The sequence below is a fragment of the Amphiura filiformis genome, chromosome 12, assembly GCF_039555335.1.
Source record: "Amphiura filiformis chromosome 12, Afil_fr2py, whole genome shotgun sequence".
NCBI lineage: Eukaryota > Metazoa > Echinodermata > Ophiuroidea > Amphilepidida > Amphiuridae > Amphiura > Amphiura filiformis.
Window position 1 is genome coordinate 11,720,891 of NC_092639.1, and position 26,935 is coordinate 11,747,825.

The 26,935-nt window shown below is 35.5% G+C and overlaps 1 protein-coding gene across 1 annotated transcript in view; it reads right to left on the reverse strand.

The window, feature by feature from the left end:
- Window positions 1-26,935, reverse strand: part of LOC140165791 (uncharacterized) — a 108,428-nt gene that overhangs the window by 53,007 nt on the left and 28,486 nt on the right. Inside the window, 1 exon segment of the mRNA XM_072189113.1 lies at window positions 4,517-4,601. The gene's annotated coding sequence lies outside the window, so the exon portion shown is untranslated.

A 26,935-nucleotide genomic window follows, 5' to 3' on the forward strand; every position in this document is an offset into this window, starting at 1 on the left:
ATCACCATGCACTATGTGTAACAAATATATGTGACCCGCTCTGACAAAACCAGGAACAAGTAGCATTTTTGACATTTCATGATTCGAATAAAAATGTAAGCACTAGACAATAAGCTTTAAAATGATACCAAAATTATATAAATAGCATCAATACTTTTTAAGATATGGATAATTCTGTAAATGATACCTTGATATTTTTGCCAAATTGCTATTCTGAGTAATGGGCTAATTAGTTTCCTACCTTAGGATTGAATAGGGATTATCATAGTTCAACTGTTAATAATTGATTAAATAAACCTGTTTTTAATAAGTACTTTCAAGGATTTGAAAGTCCATTTTAGTCCCAAAATTTGATTTTTTTTTTATGGGAATGTCATCTTTAAAGGCTAAACTCAAAAACATATCTGGCGACTTGTTCCAGGTTTTGTTGGAGCTGGTCACATGACCTTTTTACATCATCATGCAAGTGTAACAAATATAAATCAATGCAAAGGTCTCAACCATCAATGAAAAAATTCTTGAGGTTTGCAATGTATTCCTGTAAACTAACAGGAAGCCTGCACATAATCAGCATGATAAAGTTAATATGCAAGTAAATAAGGAAGATTGTCACTACCATATATTGACCGCATCTTAATTGCAGTACGTGAGCCTAACAAATTACCATCGGACAGTAATTTGTAATGGATTTCATGCATATTGACATGTAATTATTTAACACCTCAAGGCACTATCATCTCCATTAACCTAGATTTTGAATAACTATTGCTGAAGTAGTTAGCCAGGGATTTGACAAGTAAAAATCAGAAGCTAATAATTTCCAGATTTAGCTAAAAACAAGAAACGTACACATAAAACAACACACTGATTTGAATAAGCATCAGAGAAAAATGCAATGAGTTTTTTTTCAACAAAAAAAAGATTTTTTTTTACATAAATTAAAAACAAAAAAGTTATAGACAATATAGACCCTCTGTGGCTTTGAAAAAAAATTTCAGAATTTTTAACTTTTTTCTTTTTAGGAGCAGTATTTCTCCGGTTCCTGAATAACAAGGGAAATCACAGTTTTTTGCATTTTTTGGACAATCAAAGTGAGTGTTGTGGGCTTCCAAAATTGTGTTTTCCTCCAGTGCCTAGATTTGATTAACTGCTCTCATTTTCAAACAAGAGCACCAATGGTGCTGTAGCTCAATTGTTTCTGGATATAGGCATGTCATTAGAACTAATATGTGACACTATCTGCTCCATGGGGGCCAAAGGAGGCATTTTTGACAATTGAGTTACTATAATTATTACCTTCTAGTAAAATTAGGCTATCATATACTGAAAACACCAAAGGTTTAGCATACTTGGTTCTAAAGTTATGAGGTTTTGTGATGTGTATTTTCTTATGTATTTTGTTGTTATTTACTCCATAGTTTTACCTTTATCTCAGTTTCAAATTTACCGCCTTTGGCCCCCATGGACCAGATCGTGTCACATATATAATTATGTAAAAACTATTTTGGTTTGTTTTATACTTCATCAACAAATCTGTACTGGTGGAACAAGATAGGAACTGCAGTAGGATCACACAAATCCATTACAATATGTTTCCTAATTTCTGCTCATTCTTGCCAAGAAAATCATTAAAAAAACAAGCTACCACAGCAATTTATCAAAGGTTTTCATAAAGATGACAAATTTGCATTGTGCCAGTTGAGGTAGATTTTTAACACAGATGTGATCAAAACTGACATATATATAATTTGTAAAATTCAAAGAGCTGGGTAAATACCACTTTAAGATAAGAATACACAGTTGAAGCTATTAGAATCGGAAGAAATGGAAAAAAAGAAAAGACCTAAATGAAAGTGACATAGCATACAGCTCTACTAAATACATGATCACAAAACTAATTAGCCTACATAATTTCACAAGTTTTTACATTCAAACAAATTACAGTTGATTACTAGTTAGCTTTTGAAAGCAGTTTAGATAATTATAATCTTGTATCTATGCTGTAAGAGTAAATAATATTTATGTTACCCGATCTGACAAAACTAGGAGCAAGTCGCATTTTTGACATTTCATGATTTGAATAAAAACGTAATGGATAAATTTTGTAAATGATGCTTTGATATTTTTGCCAAATTTAATTGAGCTATTCTAAGTAATGGACCAATTAGTTTCCTGCCTTACACATGATTGAATAGGGATTATCATAATTCAACTGTCAATTAAAAATAAAATCTCATTCTAATAAGTACTCCTCCCCTCCCAACTTGGGCTTTGTCTGTACCAGTTGCACCCTTTCGCAACCAAACATTGAAAATTTCATTATTTGGGGCAAAAACCTGCACAATTTTAGGCAAATTATCATATTTGTCTCCTCTCTTCCACCCCTGGATAAACGTTTCTCATACTACCACCGCTCTCAAAGTTATTACAGTAGGTACGCCTACCAGGGTTCACAGTTTATCGCGTTTTCACGTCCAAGACGCTTTTTGAACTCACTGGACCCGGAAAAAGTAAGATTATGTAACCTGAATGGGTCCATCAGGCTGTGCTTGGACCCGGAAGAAATAGAAAATATCATCATAGATCGCCATTGTGCGATAACCCAGCTCAATCGGCTCACTTTTCATTCATAAATTACATACAAATACAATTACAAAAATCGCTGCAACATGATACACACTTCATCGCTATTTCATGCACAGATATTTGATCAGCGATACGAGGGGAACTGTGGAAGAGGTTGACTTGCGATTTTTTTTTTCAGATCGTGCAAATATTATGTTACAATAAAAATGTCAACAAAACAGGGTCAATTCCTGGTGACATCGCGAAAACACGTTTTTGCTGTAGTTGTATATTTCACCCGAGCAAATATAACAAAATAACCAAATAATTAGATGATTAAAGTAGTGCATGTTATTAGGTAGTAATTGTAGTTCTTTATGAGAAAGTCGGCCGATCGCGGCAAGTCGTTCTTTATCCAGTAATTTGACTCGACTTTGGTAAGTTTTGGGTGCGAATTCAGCATACTTTAATATTTATCGTTTATGCCAGTACTGAAAATACATTTCGGGTGTTTCTGAAGTTTCAGTACATGTATAAGTACAATTTGGACCCACAAAAATCAATTTGGGACCCGCAAATTTCAACTAAATGGGATCTGAATGGGTCCAGCATAAAAAAGTGGACCCGGTTATTTGAGAGCAAACTGTGAACCCTGACGCCTACAGCATTAACATTAATATACATGGATTATATACCCGCAAGTATCAAAGTCTACCCTTCCTTTAAACCCCAGTCTGTTTACACTGACGCTAAATGGATTTGTATGCAAGACATGAACTGAATTATGAATTGTGTTAAAATTTAATGAACTCTGTTCATCAATCATTATACAGCACTGCAAAAATTATAATAGATTTCAGCCAACGACATTACAATTCTCCTGATATAATGCATGCATGGCGATGCTTTAGACACATAGATATTCAAGATGCAAGGCAAGTGACATGTCCTTTTTATTTTTATTTCTTGGAAAATCAAGTTTCATTTTTAAGATCATAAGTATGAATAAATAAAGTAAATTTTCATAATAAATCATTATTTTTTTTCCTGATGCAGGATTTGAATTTCTGTCCACACCAAAGTGTCTTTAATTGTATGAGCCAGAGAAGATACCTTACCCTTCCCAGAATCCTTTGCAATATGATACAACCCCATCAAACGACACCCTCATTTCTTTGCACAGATTCCCTTCGTATTCATAATGTTGAGAATATACTGGCTAAACGTGGATCGGTCGTCAAGAAATAAACATCTGTTGCAATCTGGATGTGCTCTATGTGCTCTGTTTATTACCCGGGGGGCACTCCAAATTTGGAGGTGACGCGTATGTAGAGCTGTTAAGACCCCCTTTTTTCAGCATCGCTGTCACCCAAAGACCCCATATTTTTTTACGAACACATGCTCTGTCACCCGAAGACCCCATATTTTTTTACGAACACATGCTCTGTCACCCGAAGACCCCCTATTTTTCCATTTGATCTGTCACCCAAAGCAACTTTCATTTATCACTGATTTTGTTACTTATTTTGAAAAAACAAAGAAATTAAATTTAGCCATTTGGAACTAGAAATTGATTTTGAGGTTTCTGTGGCGCTGTTTCGGTTCTCACCCAAAGATTCCATTAAAAAAGGTCATGTTCTCACCCAATGACCCAATATTTTTACATTTGCTCTCACCCAATGCAAAAAATCATGCTCTCACCCAATGACCCCATATTTTTTACATTTTGCTCTCACCGAATGCCCCTTAGTGCGAAAGTGCCAGCCCTACACCTATATCCATTTCAAATTGAAGTGCCCCCGGTTTATTAAGGTACATTTCTTCACTATCGACCCATGTTGCACTAGATAGCAAATCCGCAGTACAGAAAATTGAAATGGAAGAAATGCATTATGGGAAGTGTAACATATCTTCTTTTGATATATCATTTGGTTTTAAAAACATAACTTACATCATCACAGTCATTCTTCTCCCATTGTGTGAATCCATCTACATCTCAATGTCTATTTTATTCCACTCAAAACAACAGCTCCCACCTGTATAAAAAATAAAGGAAAATAAGTAAAAATAAGACATCAAATCATCTACATGTTCAATATACTAAGGGACCATTCACAAACACTTGTTAGGGGGGCCTGATGCAAAAAGGGGGGGGGCCTGCAAAGTTTTGGGCCTCCTAAGGGGGGGGGGGCCTGAAAAAATGACCACAAATTTTCCTGGGAAAATTGAGTTTATATGCTTTTCTATGGGGTTGACCCATAATTTTCATGTCAAAAGGGGGGGGGCCTGAATTTTTCGAGGTCTGTAAAGGGTGGGGGCCAAAATTTTTTTGTGATGAAATTTTTTTGCATCAGGCCCCCTTAACAAGTGTTTGTGAACGGTCCCTAAGACTGTATGTCACGGCTGCTGCAATCTTCACTTTCAACTTGACATGTACTGTATGCCAAGCTATATTTAACCCTATTTAAGAAGACTACATTTTAAGCTTCTTAGATGTAAATGCCACAGCTATATTGTTCTTAATAGGTGGATTGGCAGGCCAATGGGGCACTCACAGATAGCAAGGATGCTCCCAGACATTTGTTCAACCAGCTGAGTGCCTGAAATATGCCAGAAAGAGGCTGTTTTTGCATAATTCCGGAGTCCCCTAAAGCCACCCCTTAGCTGCCACTAGATAATGACTAGAGTAGCATCTGGTAGTGGTCAAGTCCTCCAGTTCACACTTCTCTGTCAGTTCTTCAACATGTATCTGTAAATCAATCCTCCATTACAGCAGGCTATATAAGTCTTTAGATCAGATAAGACAAAAATTGAAAAATCCCCTCCACCTCTAGGTCTATGGTGGGGGAAGTTTATCTACCGGACTGGTTCTCTTTGTCTGTGGTCTATTAACATCCACTTCAGAGATATAGGGGTCTCGAGATGGACATAACAAGCAACATTTCAAGATTCCCCATCCCCTTTACGGTGGGGGAAGGGTATCAATCTGATTGGTTCTCTTTGTATGTGGCATAAGTAACATCCACTTCAGAGATATAGGGGCCTAGAGATGGACATAACAAGCAACATTTCAAGATTCCCCATCCCCTTCACCTCTAAGTCTATGGTGGGGGAAGGTTATCAATCTGATTTGTTCTCTTTGTATGTAGCCTATCAACATCCACATCAGTAAAATATAGACAAACAAGTGTAAAATTGCTATTAAATCACCATATTGCTCTGTAACCACAGGTTTGCTTGCAACATTGTAATAATTACAGGCAATTCCCTATTATTCGTAACCATTTCTGTCAATCCAAACACGAAGCCAGTTTCAAAAGACCTACATGTAGTTAAATGACAAAGTTATAAATAGAACACCATGCTAATAAGTACTTCTTTCCACCCGCTCGTTCTCCACATGCATGTCAATGTATTATTGAGGCTTTCAGCAGGTATACACATCTCCAGCCTGACTAAAGTGGCTTAAAGGAACACTAATGTCATATCATACACTAAGATGTCAAACACACAACTAGGATCCACAACATGCTCATCTATTAGGGCACAGCTCTTTAACCCCAATGCATTTGCACATTCATTGAATGACCTTTGAAAATTTGAGTACAAAAACTCATACTGTGCAACTTGAGGTCAAATTTTGCATTCTGATTGCTTAATTGAGGTTATTGGACTGTGCCATTGGGATGAGGCTATTGTGGTCCATAGTGACATGCTCATCTGTCAGGACACAGTTCAAAATCCCAATATGTTTGTACATTCATAGAATGTCCTTGGGTACAAAAACTCATCCTCTGCAACTTGAGGTCAAATTTTGAGCAATGATTAATACATGGGGGTTGTTGAACTATGCCATCGTGAATGACACTATGTTGGTTTTTGGTGTCACATCAAGAGACAAATTGCTGATGATCCAATACTGGTAACGATTGTGCAAAATGCTACTAGGGATTCAATTCTGGCAAATATCGCAGCAACTTGTAATCGAGTTGCCTTAAGTTAAGCTTGTAACAATTTGACGCTCGGCATAATAACGACTTCTGTTCGATATTTCAGGGAAAATTGTGGGTCAAAGTTGACAACAACTAACAACTTTCACAGTGTTCCTTTTTACATGTAAAAGCCTGATAGATTAAAACCAGGCCACTTGAATTATACTGTCCTACAGGTATATCTCTTTAGTCGATCGCACCCTGAATGTTAATAGCACATTTCTATAATGTCAAATTCACACTTAGAATCCTTAATTTTATGCCTAAAACTGAGTGTACGACTGTTCCCTACATGAATTTAATATGTAGTTTGCAATATGTTTAAAAGTGAAACTAGCACCCATTTTAAAACAGAGGATTTATTAAACTCACAACAGACATCCTTTCATCTCTCAAGGAGGTTTCACTGTGGTCAAGATGAAGACTTTTATTGAGATTTATGATTTAGGCTATTTTCACGTCCGACTTTGTCAGATGTGAGCTTTTTGTGTGTTGGATTTGGAAAAAAAACATAAAAGAGGGAAAAAATGAAATTTACTCAATCCAGCGGGAATAACGTGCAAAAAAGAGGGTGATTTTATTAATTTGCGCGGAGGCTTTGAGACAAACTATTAAATTAAGATGGCCTAAGCAACTTTAGGAAAAGTGGTCTTTAAATAACCTTAGCAACACCGCCCTGATTTTATTTTAGATCACGTTTCAGTAGGATTTATATGGATTTCCTTGCATCCTCATATTACATCGAGTACCATTTTCCGTCAAGTCGGCCATCACAATATACAATATGGCACATATTGTTTACAGCTGATAGGGGTTTTTCTTTGCTGCTTTTTTTGATTTGTGGTTCACCTTTCACATTAATTTGCATATACGATGACACTGCGAAGCAAACAGTTTCCGTTTATGCCATTTTCTTGGCACATTTGAAAAAATGTGCCCTAAGCAATAATATTTCTCAATTCAATTTTGAGCAAAGAATTCTGTGTACAGTGTGGAATTTTATAAACCAAAACTCCAGATAAAACTTAAAACTTTCAAATGCTTTTGATTTTGAGAGCTAAAAATCAAACTCAAGTAGTACCAAAAGGACCAACAATTGGGATAGATCTAAAAGATTCAAAAAGTGCACAGAACCCACAAAAATAAATGATAAAAACTGTTTATTTTGTACAAAAACTTCCAAAATGTAGGTTTTAAAAGACAAAATGACCAACATATCCAGAGCTTAATACATCCCCTTTACAAGGTTAAAAATTGAAGCCTATGTATTGTAACATTTGCTGAGGAGGACACTCAAGTTTGGTCAAAAATCAATTCTGAGTTTAAAATGAATGTAATGTACATTAAGGAACTAAAAACAGTAACATACCCTGAAAAACAACCATGCCCTTAGGTGCTGTATTTGAGACAAAATCCTATAATTTTAATCAAATTGTGTGTCTCGTCTTTTAATTCATACGATCGAAATATTAGTCGAACGCACACGCAATGTTGATAACACTCACTGTGCATGGTGTACGGAATGGTCATAACACATCAACAGCAGGACCGACCTCATATGATCACTAGAATGACACGCATTGGCAACATTGGCGCTTGATTTAATTGTAATTTTTTTTCTTGGCTTTGCCTCAGTTGTTTGGCTCAAAATATTTATTGGAATGTTACAATATGGGCTTTAAGTGTAACTAACAGGGGTGTGAAAGCTTGTGAAATATCCTGATAGTAGAAAATCCTGAAAACAGCGTGAAATGGGGCTAACATGCTCCAAAATGGGCTGAAAATCATTGAAATTATGACAATTTTGGCCAAAAAAATCCAGAAAATCAGGAAAAATCCTGAAGAATAACACCCAATTTGTCACTAGCATTGCACATGAAAAAAAAACACCTTTTTGATTAGGCAAAAAAAAATAATGGTGTGTCTCAAAGCTCACGAGTGGATTGAAAACAAATGCGAAATGCGATTTTTTTTTTTTTTTTTGATTTTTTTATTCCAGACTTTTTTCATGGTATTTGGAGAAAAAAATCTGAATTTCGCCGAATTTTTCTGGAAAAACTACAAAATTTTTTTTTTTTTTTTTTTTTGTAATAAAAAAATTTCCACATTTCTTTTTTTCCAAATCTCATGATTTTACAAATGCGCGCACGAGCTTTGAGACAAACCTTTTTTTTTGGGTCTTAACATTGTAGAAGCGGAACTACTATACAGAGCCAAATAAAATAACATTGATTTTCAGTTGTTATCAATTGTCAGAGAAACAAGAGGGATCTGATTGGGCTATTCCAGATGTATTCCGCACCTCCCCGATATGGAAGACATATAAAAAATACAATTCCAGCTGGAATTGAGATGTGTCTAGAATTCCAGCAGTCATTTTTAGCAAAGATTCCGGCTGGAGGGTATGGAAGACATTGAGATTAGGTGAAATTCCGGCTGCTAAAATAAACAAAAAAACAAGAGTGGGGATTGTGAAAGGCCATGATGTGCCTATGGAAGACATTCACATTTCTTAATATTCCGGCTGGAAAATGGTCAAAAATGCTCCAATTCCAGCAGAATCTTCACTTATGATCATCATCTCGATTAACCTATGAAAGACATTTACTTGAATTCTGGCTGGAAACAAAAAATGTTCTAATTCCAGCTGGAACCCTATGGAAGACATTTACATTTACGTGAATTCCGGCTGGCCATATTACCACAATTCCGCAGTGTCTTCCATGGGTTTTTCCTGACATGTGAATTCCGGCTGTCAATTTAGCCCCGAATTCCGGAAGTGTCTTCCATAGGGGGGGTGCGGAATACATCTGGAATAGCCCATTCTTTCTAACCACCTACAGAAGCAGACAACACAAGACATGAAAGAGCCAAAATGAAATTGAGAATCAGATAATTGGAGGAAAGTGACTATGAAGCTCTCAGTGTGTAGTCACAGCAGCTGAAAGGAGTATCCCATCATGCATTGCAGTATATCTGCTTGCTCCATAGCAAATACATACAAAATACAAACAAGAGCCGCTTTGATATTGAGATCTATGGATAGATTCACAATAATACCTGATGGGTGATATTTTTTCAAACATAAGTCTAAGCTTCCCTGATTTAAGCGAGTAATTGAAAGTTGAAGTGTGGGATTTTGTGTAGGGCCTACATTTTCTATGGCACAATCAGTTCTATAATGGTAAAGCAAAGCATAATGGGATACTCCCTTCAGCTGCTGTGGTGTGTAGTAGCCTAGTTCCGCTTCCTCTAATGTTGAATGGGCTGCACAGGTTGCGAATTATACCGTCTTGTTTGTCAGACTATAGATTGTAAATTGCGTGGGCTTATAATTCAAATTTTCCAATCATGGTTCACCCTAAAATTAGAGAATGAAAAGTAAGTGGACAATAGGTTTTCACTGTGCCTCATCTCGGCGGAACTAGAATGAGACAAATTCTGATGAAATAATCCTTGATGCCTTATTACAGGTATACCAAGTTTGTATTCAAGTTTTAGTGCTTGGGGGAAAAAAAAAAAAAAAAAGCACGTATACTTATTGCTTTGTTTTAAATCATGTTTAACTTGTGATACATTTTATTTAGCCAATCTTAAGTTTTCATCTATAATCAAAACTGTCCCAAAATGATGCACTGTAAGTATGTACCCTGAAAAGTCTGATTTTATTTTATACCAAAACATTCCAAACACCTTTGAAAAACTTATTTTGATCATTCAAAAAAGTTATTTTGACTGATAAAATACTTTTTCACTGAAAAAATTATGGGGACGTTTATTTGGACACGGGCATTTACCAGACACCATGTGGTAATTATGCATTTTCCTGAAGTATCACCTTTGCATGCTTGAAACATTAGAACGACACAAACTGAACTTGCCGCATATTTGCCACCATTAATAAGAAAATACAATCACCAAAACTACCGTGCCATTTCTTTGAATTCTGTAACATGCATATGCCATGGGCAAAAGTAACATTTCACGAACAAGTTAGCAACTCGTTTGAAAACATATTTGCCTCCAAAAAATTCATGATGCGCCATGTCAAATCCTTTACAAGGTCCCATCGTCATGACAACCAACCATTTTGACACAGTAACAGAATGGCAGTTATGGCTGCAGCAGGCAGGATGTATGTCTTGTTTAGTCTTTACCAACATTTCAGAGGTACACTTTTTTACTACTGGCCTGATTCAATCAATAGAATTTACTCAATTTAGATCCAATGTTTTCATGTGCACACTAGTGTGCCATGTAAGAAAATAATACTGATTGTGCGAACATGAGTAATAACTGTACTGCAGGGTAGAGTACTAAATTGTGCATTTTGTCTGTAGCAGTGGTAACTCTCTCCAGAAATTGGGTGCGCCATTATATAAAGCAAAATTCCCCCTAATTGATCTAATTTTGTCTCAGTAATTCCTCAAATTGACTAATTCGTCGCTGTTTTGACATACTGTCGTATGACGATTTTGGGGCAAAATGGGTTATATAAACTTTCAAAATCTGTGAATATTCACAAAGTTTTGAGACCTAAATGTAATTAGTTAAAATGAAACAGTCTACGACAGTATGTCAAAACAGCAACAAATTGTAATACACAGAGGTGTGAGTGGAGCTTTCCAAAAAACGCGGAAAAAAACCAAGTATCCATTAGTGTGTTCGAAGCACGCATAGAAAGCTTACCTACTACCATCCGTATTTGTGCGTATTTCATCATAAATATTAGAAGATTAAAAGCTATATTTCATTGCACATATGTGTGAGTATTGCGCGACAAAATTACAATCCTGGTAGCCATGATATATCCTCTCTTAATTCCTTGTGCTTTTTTTAGTAAACATGTTGTCACACTTTAGATGGATGGTTACGATTGAAAATGGTACAATTCGACAACCCACATGAAACAATTCTGCAATGGCGTGCCAAATGCGTAAACAAAACATCGATCCCAACGGCAACGTTCGATGACCGCTGCCATATGATATGATACTACACAATGCTACACATCCTACCACGGATCTCTATACATGCGGTCGTCTTTACGCAAATTAGTCTCATATGCAGGTTTAATACATAGCGTAAGTTAGTCTCATACATTAAATTAATGGAAGACAGGCGGACGGACAACGTATAATGTATAAATCATTGGGGAAAAGCAAAGCAGCGGATTTTAGTTTGGGAAAAATAAAACCGCGACGCAGGCATGCTAAAAACGCGGAAATTCGCGAAAACGCGGAACTCTCACATCCCTGAATACAGCATTGCTAATCTGTGTGTGCCAAATATAATTTTCACAGGCCAAAATTACGACATACAGCCTCACAGTAAACACTGGTCTGGGTGGAATATTTTATAGCCACTCAAATGCATCTTGATATAATCTAAATCTGGGTGTGAGCAGGGCTCGAAAAAAATTTAATTTCCCGGGAAGCAAGCTAAATTTCCCACAATTTATAGCATGTTTTTATATACAAAAAGATACAATTTCCTCCAAATACCAGAATTTCCTCCAAACAACAACATTTCCTGGGAATGAGCTTCCCCAATTCCCCACTTTTTCGAGCCATGGGTGTGAGAAACTTTCAAGTCCAATGTGTTTAAGGTTAAGTTGGGACTTTATTGAAGTGCATTGAAAAAATGCTTTTGCCTACAACCCCTGGATAGCATTGAAGTTTCACAACACCCATCATCAAATACATTAAACTAGACTTGATGCTCATTAGCAGATAGCAATGGATATATGGACACAAATGCTATCTACTGAGGATAGCAATGGCCATGTCCATCAAATGCTATCTACTGAAGATAGTAATAGATGTGCATACTTATGTCTATCCATACATCCATTTAATGCTATCTACTGAAGATAGCAAAAGATGTGCATACATCATCAAATGCTATCTACTGAAGACAGCACTGGATGTGCATACATTATCAAATGCTATCTACTGAAGATAGCACTGGATGTACATACATTATCAAATGCTATCTAATGAAGATAGCACTGGATGTGCATACATCATCAAATGCTATCTAATGAAGATAGCACTGGATGTGCATACATCATCAAATGCTATCTACTGAAGATAGCACTGGGTGTACATACATCAATCAAATGCTATCTACTGAAGATAGCCCTGGACGTGCATATATCATCAAATGCTATCTACTGAAGACAGTGCTGGGTGTGCGTGCATCATCAAATACTATCTAATGAAGATATCACTGGATTTGCATACATCAAATGCTATCTACTGAAGATAGCACTGGATGTGCATACATCATCAAATGCTATCTACTGAAGATAGCCCTGGACGTGCATATATCATCAAATGCTATCTACTGAAGACAGTGCTGGGTGTGCGTGCATCATCAAATACTATCTAATGAAGATAGCACTGGATGTGCATACATCATCAAATGCTATCTACTGAAGATAATGCTGGATTTGCATACATCAAATGCTATCTACTGAAGATAGCACTGGATGTACATACATTATCATTCATTCATTTATTATTTTTCACTCATCAAATTACAAAAAGCAAGAATACATACAAAATCATAATATAAGTGAGAGTGAAGGAATCACAGGAAAGGCCAAGGAGAGGCCTGAAAATCTGTGATCCCTTGATTGGTTAATTCATCATTTGACATGGCAGCAGACTGTCACTTCAATGAAGTAACAGTAAGCTGTCATATCTTGATATGAATTAACCTAAATAAAAAAAAATAACAGTTAACAATAGTAAATAAGAAAATGCACAACACAAATAAGTAATATACAATATAAATATCCAATGTGGTCATATAAACCAGATACAATAAGAGTTAATAGTAACTTTGCATAAGATGTTTTTTAAATACATGGCGGAATTGATTAATCGATGATGATCTTTTAATGCTGTTATCAACATTATTCCATAACTTAGTAGCTGCATATTTGATGATGGATTTTTCACAGAAAGCTCTTTTTTTAAAAGGAATGCCTACGACGAGCACCATTTCTGGTGTTTAAGTCATGGATTTTAGACTGTTTTATAAACAAATCATCAAAAACACTTGGTAAAAATCCATTTTCATGCTTGTACATAAATAAACCAAGTTCAAATGTATACATATCCCTGACACTTAAAGTATTATACCTAATCAGTAAGGGATTAGTGCTACTTCTATAATCACTTGCACTTATAATACGAAGTGCCCTCTTTTGAATTTTAAAAAGATCATTTATGTATGATGAACATGCACATCCCCAAGCTAAAATACCATAGTTGATATACGGTAATATCAACGAACAATACAATGTATGTAGCGCCTCATGTGGGAGGAAGTTTTTAATTTATTAATGATACCTACATTTCTTGAACATGTTTTTACAATATTATCAATATGTTCTCTCCAAGTGATATTCTGGTCGATTTGTAGACCTAGAAACTTAGTGCTTGGCACTCTTTCAAGCGGTGTTCTTGCTGTAGAGTGCATGTCAGAATCAAGAAAGAGTAACAAGTTGTACTCGGGTTTTGTGTTCTTCTTGGTACCGAGTAACATATAATTAGTTTTTTAGCATTGACAGATAATTTATTTACCTGGAACCATCTATTCACATTTATAAGCTCTTTGTTGAAAACCTCCTCAACAACATTAAACTGATTGTGAGAGTAAAATAAATTGGTGTCATCAGCAAATGAAATCACATCAAGTGAATCAGTAATTAAGTGAATATCGTTAACGTAAATGATGAAAAGCAGTGGACCCAGTATTGAACCCTGTGGCACACCGCAAGTAAGATTTTGCTGTTGAGATGAAACACCATTATAATAAACATATTGTTTTCTATTACTCAAATAATCCTCAAACCATTTGTGTGTAATACCTCTAAAACCATAGTGATAGAGTTTATCAAGCAATATTGTATGGTCTATAGTATCAAATGCTTTTGATAAATCTAAAAAGACACCTGCTGTAAAATAGTCATTGTCAACAGCTTCAGTAATTTTGTTAACCAAGTCAATCACTGCCATATATGTGCTGTGGTTTTCCTAAAACCATACTGACGTTTGTATAAAATGCGATGATGATCTAAGTATGACATGCACCTGTTAAAGACAAGTCGTTCCAGAATCTTTGAGAAAATTGGTAAAACAGATACTGGTCGATAATTCAAAACAAGTCATTATCATCCTTCTTATATAGTGGAATTACCTTCGCTACTTTAAAACTGTCAGGTATTTTACCAGTACAAATAGACTCGTTAAAATTATCTGAAGTGGTTTTACTATCACTGGAGCAACTTTTTTATTATAAATGAACCAAGTCCATCATGCCCTGGACTTTTGTTAGAGTCCAATCCATTGATAATTTTTAGGATTTCATGCTCAGTGATAGGTGTAAAAACATACTGTTGTCATGACTGATTTTACTCATTGACAGATAATGCGAGTAATCAATACCTGGAATACATTCAATTGATGAAGCCAATTTTGGACCTATGTTAACAAAGTAATCATTAAAGCCATTTGCAATGTCATTTGGATCTGTGTATACTTTATTATTATCACGAAATTTGGTGGTGAAGTTTGAACTTTTATTTTTATTCAGAATATTTTTAAGTATTTTCCAGGTGTTCCTCATATTGTTTCTGTATTTATTTAGTTTATTTGTGAAGTAACTTTTTTTGGCTTTCCTGAGGAGTGAATTTAATTTATTTCTGTAAATTTTATACCGATCTTGCTTGGCAGTCGTGCGATGTTTCAGAAACGATTTATACAATTTATTTTTATGGTTAATTGATTTTAAGAGTCCTTTTGTTATCCATGGAGAATGTGGTTCTTGATTTTTGTTACGATTAATTTTTTTATTTGGTACGCATTCATCATACAAGTCATTGAATTTAGATATGAAATTAGTATACATTACATCCACCTCGTCAGTTAGTACGACATTCCAATTAACTAATGAAAGTCTTTTTAATAACAAATTTATATTATCATCCGTAACTTGTCTTTTATATACAGTTTGAGTTTTATTAGGCGTAGCATTATTTCCATTTATTATTATATTAGTATTAGTAAAAATGGGGAAATGATCACTGATATCAACTACAAAGATTCCAGATTGGTGATTGGCCCAACAATTATTCGTAATAATATTGTCAATAATAGTTGCAGATGTTCTGGTAATACGAGTCGGTTTATCTATTGTTGGGTAAAACCATAAGAATAGATCATACTCAAGTAATCACTAATATGTTTATTGCTCTTTTCTTTAAGCAAATCAATATTGTAATCACCCAAGAGATAGCTGATTTTGTTCTCAGCTGAGCTGAGTTTGTTTAGAACATAATCAAAATCAGAGTTAAAAAGCTGAATACTATTTCCTGATGTTGGTGGTTTATAGATTACTCCCACAATGATGTTCTTACTCTTTTCATCCTCGATTTCAACGAAGAATGATTCAAATGATGATGAATGAATTTCATTTAAATCAGATCTGATCTTATATTTGATATCATTACTCACATACATACCTACACCACCCTTATGCATACCTTCTCTGTTTTTATAAACAAATTCATAACCAGGAAGCTTATAGTATTCAGGTGGGATACATTTAAAGTATGTTTCAGTCACAGCAATTATTGAAAAACGATGTTTGCATACTTGCAGGAGAGATTTCAATTCATCAAAATTTTTGTTCATGCTATTGATGTTCAACTGGAACATTGATATACCATTGTTAATCAAGTTGTTATTTACATTTGTGTTAAAGCTGTCAGATGTAAAGTACTTACAAACATAATCTATATCACAACTAGCCGCATTAAAATCATCATCTTGTCGAAGTGGATTAAAGCAGAGGTGATCAAAGTTATTAGTGATATCAATATCTATTTGATCATGCTCAACAATTGAATCAAAGCCTTGAATAGCATTATTGAAGTCATCATCATTATTGAAATGGTTGAATGGGAAACTAGTTCGAATAATACATGCCCTACAATTCCAGTAATTTGAAGCCAGGTCTTGTCTATCACTTCTAATGCATTCATCATGAGCAAATGAGTTACATATTGTACAAGAAAAACTTATATCATTTATATTAATACAGTTGGAACAAATAATACAACAATTTTGTGCACTTGACATAATATATATAAGAAAATATAAATATATTAAACACTATTGTTATCACCAAAAATATTACAAAAAAGAAAAACAAAACAAACAAATAATGTAAACCAATTTGGACTAAAGTACTAATATAATCCAAAATAATATAATTTACAAAGATTATGGATGAGCAATCCAAGTGATGAAAAATGAAGGATTGCTCTAAGCTCACAATATCACAAAATCACAAAATAATTTAAATGTGACAAGACTCTGGATACCATGACATACATAAAACAGCAGGACAATCATCAATCAATCCTGAAACCAATGGCAGTATGAGATAATATGACGCAAATCAAATAATATAAAATAAAATTTTTCATCAACCATGCCATAGGACCCTGCCATGGATACCATGATTGAAGAGGTCTGACCTACTTAAAACAGCTGGTCAAACTCCCGTCAATCATGCTACCCATGACTGAGTTCATTGTAAACAAAATCAAAGCAATTAATAAACTAATGATAAATTAACACGAACCAACATTTCATGAGTGGATAGAAGCATGAAAGCATAAGAGACCATGCATGTCAAACAAGGTAGTTATATAAGGATGTAAAATAAACCACAACTTGTCAGGTAAACCAATGGCATTATGAGATAAGAATAACACAAAACATATAATATAAAATGCTATCTACTGAAGATAGCACTGGGTGTACATACATCAATCAAATGCTATCTACTGAAGATATCACTGGATGTGCATACATCATCAAATGCTATCTAATGAAGATAGTGTTGGATGCGCATACATCAAATGCTATCTACTGAAGATAGCGCTGGATGTGCATATATCATCAAATGCTATCTACTGAAGACAGTGCTGGGTGTGCGTGCATCATCAAATACTATCTAATGAAGATAGCACTGGATGTGCATACATGATGATACATTATCAAATGCCATCTAATGAAGATAGCACTGGATGTGCATACATCATCAAATGCTATCTAATGAAGATAGCGCTGGATGTGCATACATCATCAAATGCTATCTAATGAAGATAGCACTGGATGTGCACACATCATCAAATGCTATCTAATGAAGATATCACTGGATGTGCATACATCATCAAATGCTATCTACTGAAGATAGCGCTGGATGTGCATACATCATCAAATGCTATCTACTGAAGATATCACTGGATGTGCATACATCATCAAATGCTATCTAATGAAGATAGCACTGGATGTGCATACATCATCAAATGCTATCTACTGAAGATAGCGCTGGATGTGCATACATCATCAAATGCTATCTAATGAAGATAGCACTGGATGTGCATACATCATCAAATGCTATCTAATGAAGATAGCACTGGATGTGCATACATCATCAAATGCTATCTAATGAAGATAGCACTGGATGTACATACATCATCAAATGCTATCTACTGAAGATAGCACTGGGTGTGCATACATCATCAAAATGCTATCTAATGAAGATATCACTGGATGTGCATACATCATCAAATGCTATCTACTGAAGATAGCACTGGGTGTACATACATCATCAAATGCTATCTAATGAAGATATCACTGGATGTGCATACATCATCAAATGCTATCTACTGAAGATAGCACTGGATGTGCATACATCATCAAATGCTATCTAATGAAGATAGCACTGGATGTACATACATCATCAAATGCTATCTACTGAAGATATCACTGGATGTGCATACATCATCAAATGCTATCTAATGAAGATAGTGTTGGATGCGCATACATCAAATGCTATCTACTGAAGATATCACTGGATGTGCATACATCATCAAATGCTATCTAATGAAGATATCACTGGATGTGCATACATCATCAAATGCTATCTACTGAAGATAGCGCTGGATGTGCATACATCATCAAATGCTATCTAATGAAGATAGCACTGGATGTGCATACATCATCAAATGCTATCTAATGAAGATATCACTGGATGTGCATACATCATCAAATGCTATCTACTGAAGATAGCGCTGGATGTGCATACATCATCAAATGCTATCTAATGAAGATAGCACTGGATGTGCATACATCATCAAATGCTATCTAATGAAGATAGCACTGGATGTGCATACATCATCAAATGCTATCTAATGAAGATAGCACTGGATGTACATACATCATCAAATGCTATCTACTGAAGATAGCACTGGGTGTGCATACATCATCAAATGCTATCTAATGAAGATATCACTGGATGTGCATACATTATCAAATGCTATCTAATGAAGATATCACTGGATGTGCATACATCATCAAATGCTATCTACTGAATATAGCGCTGGATGTGCATACATCATCAAATGCTATCTAATGAAGATATCACTGGATGTGCATACATCATCAAATGCTATCTACTGAAGATAGCGCTGGATGTGCATACATCATCAAATGCTATCTAATGAAGATAGCACTGGATGTGCATACATCATCAAATGCTATCTAATGAAGATATCACTGGATGTGCATACATCATCAAATGCTATCTACTGAAGATAGCACTGGGTGTACATACATCAATCAAATGCTATCTACTGAAGATATCACTGGATGTGCATACATCATCAAATGCTATCTAATGAAGATAGTGTTGGATGCGCATACATCAAATGCTATCTACTGAAGATATCACTGGATGTGCATACATCATCAAATGCTATCTAATGAAGATAGCACTGGATGTGCATACATCATCAAATGCTATCTAATGAAGATAGCACTGGATGTGCATACATCATCAAATGCTATCTAATGAAGATAGCACTGGATGTGCATACATCATCAAATGCTATCTAATGAAGATAGCACTGGATGTGCATACATCATCAAATGCTATCTAATGAAGATAGCACTGGATGTACATACATCATCAAATGCTATCTACTGAAGATAGCACTGGGTGTACATACATCAATCAAATGCTATCTACTGAAGATATCACTGGATGTGCATACATCATCAAATGCTATCTAATGAAGATAGTGTTGGATGCGCATACATCAAATGCTATCTACTGAAGATATCACTGGATGTGCATACATCATCAAATGCTATCTAATGAAGATATCACTGGATGTGCATACATCATCAAATGCTATCTACTGAAGATAGCTGGATGTGCATACATCATCAAATGCTATCTAATGAAGATAGCACTGGATGTGCATACATCATCAAATGCTATCTAATGAAGATATCACTGGATGTGCATACATCATCAAATGCTATCTACTGAAGATAGCGCTGGATGTGCATACATCATCAAATGCTATCTAATGAAGATAGCACTGGATGTGCATACATCATCAAATGCTATCTAATGAAGATAGCACTGGATGTGCATACATCATCAAATGCTATCGAATGAAGATAGCACTGGATGTACATACATCATCAAATGCTATCTACTGAAGATAGCACTGGGTGTGCATACATCATCAAATGCTATCTAATGAAGATATCACTGGATGTACATACATCATCAAATGCTATCTACTGAAGATATCACTGGATGTGCATACATCATCAAATGCTATCTACTGAAGATAGCGCTGGATGTGCATACATCATCAAATGCTATCTAATGAAGATAGCACTGGATGTGCATACATCATCAAATGCTATCTAATGAAGATATCACTGGATGTGCATACATCATCAAATGCTATCTACTGAAGATAGCACTGGATGTGCATACATCAAATGCTATCTACTGAAGATAGCGCTGGATGTGCATACATCATCAAATGCTATCTAATGAAGATAGCACTGGATGTGCATACATCATCAAATGCTATCTAATGAAGATAGCACTGGATGTACATATATCATCAAATGCTATCTACTGAAGATATCACTGGATGTGCATACATCATCAAATGCTATCTAATGAAGATATCACTGGATGTGCATACATCATCAAATGCTATCTACTGAAGATAGCGCTGGATGTGCATACATCATCAAATGCTATCTAATGAAGATAGCACTGGATGTGCATACATCATCAAATGCTATCTAATGAAGATATCACTGGATGTACATACATCATCAAATGCTATCTACTGAAGATAATGCTGGATGTACATACATTATCAAATGCTATCTACTGAAGATAGCGCTGGGTGTGCATACATCATCAAATGCTATCTAATGAAGATATCACTGGATGTGCATACATTATCAAATGCTATCTAATGAAGATATCACTGGATGTGCATACATCATCAAATGCTATCTACTGAAGATAGCGCTGGATGTGCATACATCATCAAATGCTATCTAATGAAGATAGCACTGGATGTACATACATCATCAAATGCTATCTAATGAAGATATCACTGGATGTACATACATCATCAAATGCTATCTACTGAAGATAGCACTGGGTGTACATACATCAATCAAATGCTATCTACTGAAGATATCACTGGATGTGCATACATCATCAAATGCTATCTAATGAAGATAGTGTTGGATGCGCATACATCAAATGCTATCTACTGAAGATATCACTGGATGCGCATACATCATCAAATGCTATCTAATGAAGATAGCACTGGATGTGCATACATCATCAAATGCTATCTAATGAAGATATCACTGGATGTGCATACATCATCAAATGCTATCTACTGAAGATAGCACTGGGTGTACATACATCAATCAAATGCTATCTACTGAAGATATCACTGGATGTGCATACATCATCAAATGCTATCTAATGAAGATAGTGTTGGATGCATACATCAAATGCTATCTACTGAAGATATCACTGGATGTGCATACATCATCAAATGCTATCTAATGAAGATAGCACTGGATGTGCATACATCATCAAATGCTATCTAATGAAGATAGCACTGGATGTGCATACATCATCAAATGCTATCTAATGAAGATAGCACTGGATGTGCATACATCATCAAATGCTATCTAATGAAGATAGCACTGGATGTGCATACATCATCAAATGCTATCTAATGAAGATAGCACTGGATGTGCATACATCATCAAATGCTATCTAATGAAGATAGCACTGGATGTACATACATCATCAAATGCTATCTACTGAAGATAGCACTGGGTGTGCATACATCATCAAATGCTATCTAATGAAGATATCACTGGATGTGCATACATTATCAAATGCTATCTACTGAAGATAGCGCTGGATGTGCATACATCATCAAATGCTATCTAATGAAGATAGCACTGGATGTGCATACATCATCAAATGCTATCTAATGAAGATAGCACTGGATGTGCATACATCATCAAATGCTATCTACTGAAGATAGCGCTGGATGTGCATACATCATCAAATGCTATCTAATGAAGATAGCACTGGGTGTGCATACATCATCAAATGCTATCTAATGAAGATAGCACTGGATGTGCATACATCATCAAATGCTATCTAATGAAGATAGCACTGGATGTACATACATCATCAAATGCTATCTACTGAAGATAGCACTGGATGTGCATACATCATCAAATGCTATCTACTGAAGATAGCACTGGATGTGCATACATCATCAAATGCTATCTACTGAAGATATCACTGGATGTGCATACATCATCAAATGCTATCTAATGAAGATAGCACTGGATGTACATACATCATCAAATGCTATCTACTGAAGATAGCACTGGGTGTGCATACATCATCAAATGCTATCTAATGAAGATATCACTGGATGTGCATACATTATCAAATGCCATCTAATGAAGATAGCACTGGATGTGCATACATCATCAAATGCTATCTACTGAAGATAGCACTGGGTGTGCATACATCATCAAATGCTATCTACTGAAGATATCACTGGGTGTGCATACATCATCAAATGCTATCTAATGAAGATAGCACTGGATGTGCATACATCATCAAATGCTATCTACTGAAGATAGCGCTGGATGTGCATACATCATCAAATGCTATCTAATGAAGATAGCACTGGGTGTGCATACATCATCAAATGCTATCTAATGAAGATATCACTGGATGTGCATACATCATCAAATACTATCTAATGAAGATAGCGCTGGATGTACATACATCATCAAATGCTATCTACTGAAGATAGTGTTGGATGTGCATACATCATCAAATGCTATCTACTGAAGATAGCACTGGATGTGCATACATCATCAAATGCCATCTACTGAAGATAGTGCTGTTTGTACATACATACATCATCAAATGCTATAGATCTACAAGTTGCCCAACTAAAATCATTTTTATTGCCAACTCTCTATCTCCACCAGCCTTCCCATTCATGTATGCACTCCTGACCCAAAACTACTTAAACAGTAAAATCACCAAAATGGCCTCTTGAAATCCTAGACTTAGTGCTTCACTAAAAATCATCTTCCCTTCTCAGTGATCCACAATACCGATATTTCAGTGCTAATGTAAACATGACTTGTCAGCTTTAGCTAAGCATTTATAATTAAACCTGCCTTCTTTCACACTGGCTCCATTCATCCTAGACATTGCCACAGCAGCTGAAGGGAGTATCCCATCATGCTTTGCAGTACTATAATAGAACTGAATGTGCCATAGAAAATGTACACAAATCCCTCACTTCAACTTTCAATAACTCGTTTAAATCAGGGAAGCTTAGAGTTTTGTTTGCAAAAATATGACCCCTAAAGTATTGTGAAACTATCCATAGCTCTCAATATCTAAGCGACTCTTGTTTATTTTTTGCATACATTTGCTATGGGGCATGCAGGTATACTGCAATGCATGATGGGATACTCCCTTCAGCTGCTATGAGACATTGCCATCATATTGACATAATCAAAGAACTAGGTACGGGTGAAGAAGAAAACACTTTATTTTGCCGTCTGTTTAATTTCAATGATAATATGTTATGTTTTGAAACAAATTTTGAAATTCAAAATTGTTGCACATTTTTTTACTGTTTTTTTTTGTTCAATCCACCTTCCCAGCTTTAATGAAAACAATTTGAATCCAGTTTTAGGTACCAAAAGAACTTTTCAAGTTTCACGAAAACAAAGTTAATGCGAAGATTGATCTTTACTCGTACACTTCTCCAGCATGTCAAGTCCCTGTTACCGGTATTTAATGCGCACTGTATTACCTTTATGAGGCCATCTCTAACGTAATGTAATGGATGTCGTTAGTTTGTATGTGCTTCATGTACTGATGCACTGTTCAACTACATGCCTTTTTTTGAGGAGTTAAAATGTTAAATGTGTGTTAAAAGAAAAATACCTAACATTAAAGCTACCTAACTGCACAAATGTTTATAGCACCATGTATTTGCGCTCCCTTAAAAAGTTTAAGTGAGCTCATCATATTGAGGAATGTAGCAGATAAAACATCTCCCCTGGCCTTCAAACTCTAAAAAATGCCCCTTTAAACACTGAAACATTAAGAGAATGTGTTTTGTCTTTCTTTAGATGCAAAATTCAAAATACCTTTAAAACGGTTCTATAAATCACTACGTTTCAACTCATCCTTGATCCTGAAATCCCTAGTGTCACAGAACTAACAACTTGTGCCGCAAACCATCAGAATGTACCAAACTGTGGGCGTACACAGGCTTGCCGCCTAATACAACTATACATAGTATGCAAGTGAAGGGAAAGACAGATTTGTCACACAGCAACATATAGCCTAAGTTTTTAAAAATCTTAGAATTTTGCCTGACATATTGTAGTTCCCCTCAGAACAATTGAACCAGGTTTACCTCAAGATTTTGTGCATTGATACTTTGTCACTTGTAGAGCTGGATGACTTCAACTTAGACCTATAACCTTAGGCCTTCCATCTTAAGGCATTTTGATTTTGTTCAGTCAGTTGTTATAATAAGAGTTTAGAATCATTGTGTAGAGTTAAGGGTGTATGAAAAGGGAAGAGGTTTACGCATCACACACTGATAGAAACATTCAAACATTACAAACTAGTGCACAAGATCAAATTAATGATGCTTAATCGTTAGTCTTAATATATCAATATACAGAGGAAAGAAGAATCGTGCATCGCACACTAGCGCAATTAAACTTGAAATTACAAGTAGGAACAAAACATGCATAGGCAGATAAAACAGAGTAAAAACTCTGGACATACCTGCTTGTATGGGGACTTGAACGCCAGACCTCTCACTTGAGGAGCGAGTGCTCTAACCACTGAGCTACCCTGATAAACGGGGCTCAAGTCTGGTACTTCCGGATATGAGCAGTCAGGGTAAACAGTACATAGCACACCAGTGTACAAGATCAATTAATGATGTTTACCCGCCAGCCTAATATAATATACAAACAAGGGAAGAGGCTCACAGGAACATAGAAACATTAAAAACTAGCGCACAAGATCAAATTAATGATGCTTAATCGTTATCCTTAATATATCAATATACAGGGGAAAGAAGAATCACGCAACAGACACTAGCACAATTATTGTGATGCGATCAAGCATAATCAGTCGGAAATTGGCGATCCTAGTTTTGAGATATGGGCCAAATAATGTATGTGTAGGGGTGGAAAATCAGAATTGACTTTTTGCAAATATGGACAGGGAAAAACATCCTTCTCTCACATGATAATATTTTCTGATGAAATTTCGAACGGAAAATGTTAAAAAAAAGTGACTTTTTTTACCCTCATCCAACTTTGATAATAATGTCAAAAATCGTAAAATTATTCAGTCTAAAAATTGGCCACGGTTACTGCTGTCCCATTCAAAAGCACAGGAAGGCCACCCACAGCCTTGAGGTCACCTTTCCAGACACTCTTTCTACAGGCAGTAATGGATGCCACCAGTGCTGGCATCAATGAATTGTTTAAAACAAATTAATAAATTCGGTATTATACACTGTTAACAGATTGTTTCTCATGTAAAGCTACCGAATGTTAAGTCAAATCCAAGTTAACTATGTGAATATGATCAGGTTAGTAAGCGGCCAAGCTATATTATCCATAGTCTACCATTAAGTAATTAGGATATTACTGGTTCATAGTCATTATTTAACAGGTTATGGTTTTACTTCGACTCGGCGACAAAGAGGAAACTTGTACACCTAAACTGATATCAAAATAAATTATATACATTATAATTGAAATTGATCACATGAGGATTGAAAATTACTCCTCCAATGGGCTATTCCATTTAAAATCCAGACTACCCCTGCGGAAGATTTTGGAAATATCTTCCACAGGGAGAGTATGAATTTCAAATGGAATAAGCACATGTAAGGTAGCACCCTCTGAGAAAGATTCAACTTGAATCTTCCCCTGAGGGAGAATGAGTTTCAAATGGAGCTGCTAATGTATTAATTCCATTTGAAATTCATAATGTCCAACAAAAAATGTGGAAAGTGGGAAGCTCCTTCCCAGGAAGTTTGGAAGATTGGAGGGAAATTAAGGTCCTTAAACAAAGAAATACGTAAGAATTTGGAGGGAAATTTGTCTTTTTGAAGGGAAATTTTGATCATCTTCCAGAAAAATTTTCATTTTTTCCAGCCCTGCCCATAGAAGATATAAATTTTCCACAGGGGTTTAGATTTTAAATGGAATAGCCTAATAACGAGAAGCAAGAACAACTCATTTGTTAAGAGGTTATATCTACTTGTTTTTTATTCAAATTGCACAGCATCCTTTAGCAACGGTGATTAGTTTGTTGTCTCTTGTCGCCATGATTTATTACTAGCGCGTCATCACACGGTATTTTAAGATAAACGATAAGAAAATCTGGGCTGCAAGGTGGTGAAGTAAAAGTAATGAAAATGCATAAAAAATATGGGGCATGTAGACTGAATAGCCCGAGCTGTGTCACCTCTGATTATCCGATTATTGATGTGTGTAATGTTATACCTATGGCATAAGTCAAGTAAGGGAACTCCATGTAGTGGTAATGTTAAGTATTGTATGGTAATAGGCTTGTCTATGGATTCAATATCTTCCCATGGTATTGTACATGGCTTAGAGTTGGATTACAAAATGGAAATTTCTTCCCCTACTGTGAATAGCCAAGTGTGTGGTTCCAAAGTTATTCTTTTTGTTTTATTTTGAATTTTTCTAACATAAAATAAAATGAACTGATGTAGATTACATTGCATTAACCCATTCAAGTCTCACTGAAGCTCACTACTAAAACCAATGTGCATGCACACATTCTTTTTAATTCGCTCTTCAATTATATATTCAGTAGATTGC